Below are 6,312 nucleotides of genomic sequence, written 5' to 3' on the forward strand. Positions count from 1 at the left end.
GAGCCAAGCACAGGCAGGGCAGATGGAGTGGGGGGAGATGATGTGGAACCCAACAGGAATGGAGGGTGTAGGAGGGGCCAGCTAGGATTCAGGCAGACTGGGGTTACTATGTACTCAACAGAGCATTTGGAGTTTCCTAAGGGTCCCGTGTGCAATGCTGCTGCCATGTCAAAACCCCTCTGTGGAGTTCTCGGTTTGCTCTGGTCTCACCGGCCTTCCAGCCTGAATTGTACACACCGTCTCACAATATCCCCCAAGTACGTAGCTACAAAGAAAGATGAGCTTTTGGAAGACACTGGTTCTTGAGGTAAGCTATGAATGGCTGGTCCATGCAATAGAACCACAAGTTGGAAAGGCCCTTAGAGATCATCTCCAAACTGGGCCATTTTACAGGTGAGAAAACCAAGGTCCAGGGAGGGGAGATGACTTTCCAAAGTTGTATGGCAAAGAGTAACAAAGGGGACCCAGGTGTTCTGATTCTCACCCCAAGTTATGAGTTCATTATTGCTCTTTTGCTGCACACCCAGCAGCCCCCGTGCCCTACCAGTTCCATTAGGATTTTTGCCTCCCTGGGGGTGGTTTCACTATTTCCTCTGTCTCTACCCTCAGTGGAAATGAAGGAGAAGGTCAAACCTCTGGAAGTTCTGAAGTATCCCTCCTCAAATCACCTCCTTGGGACATCAACCTTCACGGCCTGGCTCCTTGACCTCCCTGTTCATACTTGAGCTTGAGCAAACGCAGCAAACACTTGGCCAGGTGGAGAACTGGGGGCTCCAAGAAGAGCAGGGAGAACACAGACTGGGGACAGGGAGGAAAGGAGAAGAGGGGCTGGGATGGACATTCACCCATCACCCACCATCCAGCAGGCACCGTGCTGGACAGTTATAACATCTCATTTATTCTCGTAACCCCACAAGATAGGGAGTGTTATTCCTGCTTTATAAATGAGAACACTGAAGCCTAGAGAAGTGGCTTGGCTTGTAGAGCTGGTCAGCAGGGAGCCCAAGATTAAAACCCAGGGCTACCTGACCCCAAAGCCCTTGCTGGGCCCTGAGTTCCTAGACAACATGCTCTGTCACAGTCCGTCAAGAGTTCTCAGGAGCCACCCAGCAGGAGCTGGAGTTTCTCTCCTGAGGGCTCAATCAACAAGGTCAAGGCTAACAGGGATCAATGCAAAGTCCTGCCCTTAAGTTCAAAAAGACAGCTGCACAAGAGTGTAATGGAGTTCTGGTTACTGGACCGCAGCTCATCATAATACTGTCACCATGCATAATGCGGCTGTTATTACCTTCTAGTTCCATAGCACTTTGAGTGTAGAAAGCCCTTGCATTTACCGATCTTAGGGCTTTGACCGTAAACAAGCACAAGAATAAGTCAGAAGAAGGTTTGCGGGTGTCCCAACAGGGTATGGGTGGAGCAGTGTGCTGTGGCTGCCTGTAAAGCTAATGAGCTATTTGTCTGCGTTAATCCAGTGCAATATCAATAGGTTTTGTGTGCAGCCACTGTGCTAAATATATCACATGTTTTATCTCATTTAATTCTCACACAACCCTATGAAGTTTGTAGTTCCTGTTTTACAGATCAGAAAACTAAGAAGTGAAGAAAGTTGACGGAGGTCACACAGCTAGTAAATAGTAGAATTCAGGCTCAGGTCTGATAATTGTCAAGAAAAATGTCATTCTGGAGAGCTCAGTCCCCCTCTGGAGTCATGTATCCAGTTTGGGGTGTTATATTTAAGGAAGACATTGACATACAGAGAAACAAGGAGCCCATCCATGAGGGAGACTATCACCCTAAAGATTGTTTGAAGGAGCTGAGAATATTTATCCCAGAGAAGAAAATCACCAGAGAACATACAGTTGCTGTTTTCAAGGGCAGAAAGCTCCTCTACTTAGAAACAGGTTGGGTTCACGGGACATTTGCCAACGATTTGTTGGTTAAGTCCAAAAGGACATACTATGGCCAACTGCTATTGCCACCTACTGGTGGGAGGTAAAATTGATGTGCTGATTTCAGCTACTGTAACTGTTCCATTCATAGAACTTTAACTTTTCATACATAGAAGGGCTTTTAAGCATGATCATTGTCATGTGTAAGAAGTAGCAGATTACCTTTGTGAGAAGAGATTTAGGACCAATGGGTTAAAATCACAGGGGGAGAGCTTTTGGTTCCAAAATGAAAGTTAATTTTCTGATAATGAAACATAATTATCAAGGGACTGCTTGGGAGCAGTGAGGTTCTTGTCTGTGGAAGAAACCAAGTCATGCTGAATCTCCCATCTCTCAGGTGAGTGGGAGAAATCGATCCCAATGTTTTGGTGGGTCTCAGGCATTCATGGCTTACCTGTTCTGAGCTATAGTTGGACGTTTGGGTAGGGGTCTGCCAGGGTTGATAGCATCTGGGTTGTCTTATCCAGGGAGGAACTTTTAGGCTAGGCCAGAGGAAAAGAGGGTACCACAGGGGCAGAGCAGAAGGGGGAAATATTTTGGACAGGTGGGGTCCGGCAACATTTATCCTCCAGTTATGGCCCTTACACTTGACCAAAGAACAGTCAGAGAGGGGTGGTTCAGTGAGGTTCATGACCCTCCATCGCTTCCCAAACTGACCTCCCACACGGGGCCATTTGTAAACAACCCAAGGAAGAAGTTTCTTATAGATTCTGCAAATGAGATTAAGGCTCTGCTGGAGACAGAGGTTCAGAGTATAGGCAAGGTCAGGGACCAGTCAGGTAGGACCAGTCTGGGTCAGGGTTAGATCAAGGGCTCTGGCTCTCTCCGCCACAGCCTGTGAGGTTTTTCTCATCAAAGCCCTACATTGATTTGGGCCCCAGATTCACTGGGAGGCAGTCCAGTGAGAGTTTATGGAGAAGGGGCTGTGAAATCAGACAGACCCTAGCGTGAATCCTAGCATGGCTACATATTAGCCTTGTGAGCTTAGATTGATTTCTTCTCTGATCTGAGTATCAGTTTCCTCATCTGTAGAGTGGGCACAGTGACTGCACCCTCCTAACCAGAAAGGTATGAGGATTAAATGAGACCTCCCATATAAATCACTGAGTGCAGTGCCTGGGGCACATAGTATATTATTATTATTATTATTATTAATTATTAAATTAACCTCTGTCAGTAAAAACTAGCTTCGCCCTCCCTGTATGCTCCCCCATTTTCTGTGGCCATGGATCCCGGTCATGGGCACATCTGATACTGAAATCCCCTGCTGGATCTCACTTGGTTAACAAGAATTGCAGGGGCCCCACACATGAAAACACCCACATCCTTGGCCATCAACGCTCCACCACCCTCCCTCCCACCTTCTCTGATGCGGCAGGAACAGAGATGTAATTTAGAGCCCTCGGTCCTTAGATGGGGCAAGATATGCTCTGGGATTACTCACTGTTCTCTCAGAAAGAAGAGTAGCTGGGCCCATCTGAAAAGGAGCCACACCTGGAACTTGGCACCCAGGAGGTCACCCTGAAGGACCTGCAGAGGAGCCTGTGTCCTGGTGGCCTTAGGCGGCTCCATTACTGGTCAGTATGTGTCTGTGAGTGCATGTGTGCGGGTTCCTGTAGTGACTGTTCATTCCCCCCTCCCCACCGATGTGTACCAGGGGCAAGTGGTGTAGAGGGAAGGATACAGTCTTTGAAGTTTGCAGAGCCAAGTGCATACGCCAAGCCTGCAGCCTCCAGGCCGTATGAGCATGGAAAGTCTCAGGGTCCTCATTTGAAACAAGGGGAGAGGAAAACCTACTTTACATGGCATTTGCTAATTAAATCAGAGGATGGATAAAAAATATCTGGCACAAGGTCTTGGCATGTGGCAGACACTCAGATGGTGGCTTCCGTCATCTTTGTGCCTGTTGGTTTAACGGGGGATGTGTCCATGGTAGGGTTTAGTTTATCTAGTGATTATGCCATGTCTGTCTCCTTAAATGACCTGTGACCAATGGCCACCTATTTGCCTCTTCTTTCTGTTTTTGTTTTTATTTTTGTTTTTCTTTTTTTTTTTGTGTTTAAAAGGAATTGTGAGAAAGCGTTACTGGTGAGTGTTCTCAGCTTGATATTGGTGGGGATAGAAGCAGAGGGTCTGGGAAAATGCATATTAAAACTCTTTATGTGCTGAGACGGGGAGTGTGTGTATGTGTGTGTTGAGGGAGGGGTTCAGGCACCTTTCCTTAGGAGTAGGAGTGGAGGTGGGGGGCTGGGGAAGACTTTTATTCCATGTTCTCAAATTGGTCCATACCTTTTTTTTTTTAAAATAAATTTATTTATTTATTTATTTATTTTTGGCCGCATTGGGTCTTCGTTGCTGCGTGCGGGCTTTTCTCTAGTTGTGGCGAGCGGGGGCTACTCTTCGTTGCGGTTCGCAGGCTTGTCATTGCGGTGGCTTCTCTTGTTGCGGAGTGCGGGCTCTAGGCACATGGGCTTCAGTAGTTGTGGCGCGTGGACTCAGTAGTTGTGGCGCACGGGCTTAGTTGCTCCACGGCATGTGGGATCTTCCCAAACCAGGGCTCGAACCCGTGTCCCTTGCATTGACAGGCGGATTCTTAACTACTGAGCCACCAGGGAAGCCTGGTCCATACCTATCTTTATAGAAAGAATTTTTTTTTCCTGTTTTGAGCTCCTGTCTCTAATTAGTTCAGCAAGTATTCACTAATACCCAGTAAAATCCTGAGGGCTATCTACCATTTATTGAGCACTTTCCATACTTAACCTTGAACCCTCAGTTCCCTTGAGAAAAGCTACCTCATTTTACAAACAGCAACCCCAGCTGGGAGAGGTTCAGCCCCTCACTCAAGTCCTTCCACTGGCAAAGGTGAGGAGAGCCAGACAGGAGAGAAAAGAACCAGAACCAGTCTCTACCTCAAGGACCTGACAATGAACGTGGAGAGTTGACTGCCAGACACAGCAACTGAGACACAAGCTGTGGTGGTGCTTCTTTGCAGGGCACTGCTATGGGAGGATGGAGGGTAGCATCGCTAATTCTGACTGGCGGGAAGTCTTCCTGAAGGTGACTGGGCTGAGTCTGGAAGGTTCTGTTCCTTTTGGAGGGGGAGCGGGCAATGGAGCGTGGCCAGCAACCCAGGTCTGTTTAAGGTAGTCGGGAGTCAGGAAACCCAGCCAGGCTGAAAGGTTGAAAGGTTGGCCGGCGGGGGGACGTCAGAGTCACAGACACGTCCTTCAGGAAGCCTGAGTTGTGAACGTCCTGAGGATGGGTGTTTGGGAGGAGGGGACGGACAAAGCTGGGGGTGCAGCAGTAGTTTAGGCAGGATCTCAAGGCTTAAAGGAGGGCAGAGAAAGTAAAGGCAGAGCCTATCCTGTGGATCAACAGGGCCTGGCCACACAGGGTCATTCTGAGGCTGAGGCCCTTGTTGGGAGGGTTGGCAGGGGAACAGGTCATAGCCACCAGAGCCCCCAGCCTGGCTGCAGATGACCTGACCCCACTGGAGGGGTGCTGACCCCTGTTTCCATCATGAGCTGGCAGAGTTGGGGGACCTGGGAGGCCAAAGCCTGGGGCCGCAGCCCAGAGACAGCAAAGACCAGGAACGACGGGGGAGGATGGAGTGGCCCGTTGTCCCAGCAATTTGGCAGAGGTTGGTAGGAGGAGCCAAGAGGCTGAAATGGAGGGTGGAAACAGCCAGTGAAGGGCTTTCACTGCCAGATATAGAAGTGTGGGTACTGGGGAGATGATTGTTTTTAGAGCCCGAGAATGCTATGGTCAAACCTACTGTCTCTCTCACTCTCACCAGAATGTGAGCTTCCGGAGGCAAGGAGTCTGCCTTTGGGCCAAGCTCCACGTCTTCCTAGCTGTGTGACTTTGGTCGATTCACTCAACCACTCTGAGCCTCAGTTTCTCAGCAGCAAAATATGATGATTGAGAGGATTAAGTGAGCTGACAGATGTCATTTGTGAAGGCACCTACGACAGCCTTGTGCATGGGAGATGCCCTCTTCCCATTGAGGGTTTTGCGCAACCACACCTGTGTTCTCTCTCCTCCACCCCCATCCCCAAACCACACTCATCCTTCAAGGCCCATTCAAATTGATCTCCTCCTTGAAATCATTCTTCACAACCCAATGGCTCATGTCACTGACTGCTTAATAGTCAAGTAACCGTAATTTTTTCATTTGCTTTCATTCTTTCCTCCTTAGATTGTAAAGCTTTTGAAAGCAGGAACACAATTTCAAGCACGGTTGTGGGGTGGCCAAAGTCCCACTAGCATGGGAAGTAGACGCCCAGGGTTCAGTTCTTCTAGGTAAACTTGGGGCTCCACATGGCACTGGGGGCTTCAGTTTCATCAGTCAAATGGCAACAAT

This window comes from Eschrichtius robustus, chromosome 3, assembly GCF_028021215.1.
Source record: "Eschrichtius robustus isolate mEscRob2 chromosome 3, mEscRob2.pri, whole genome shotgun sequence".
NCBI lineage: Eukaryota > Metazoa > Chordata > Mammalia > Artiodactyla > Eschrichtiidae > Eschrichtius > Eschrichtius robustus.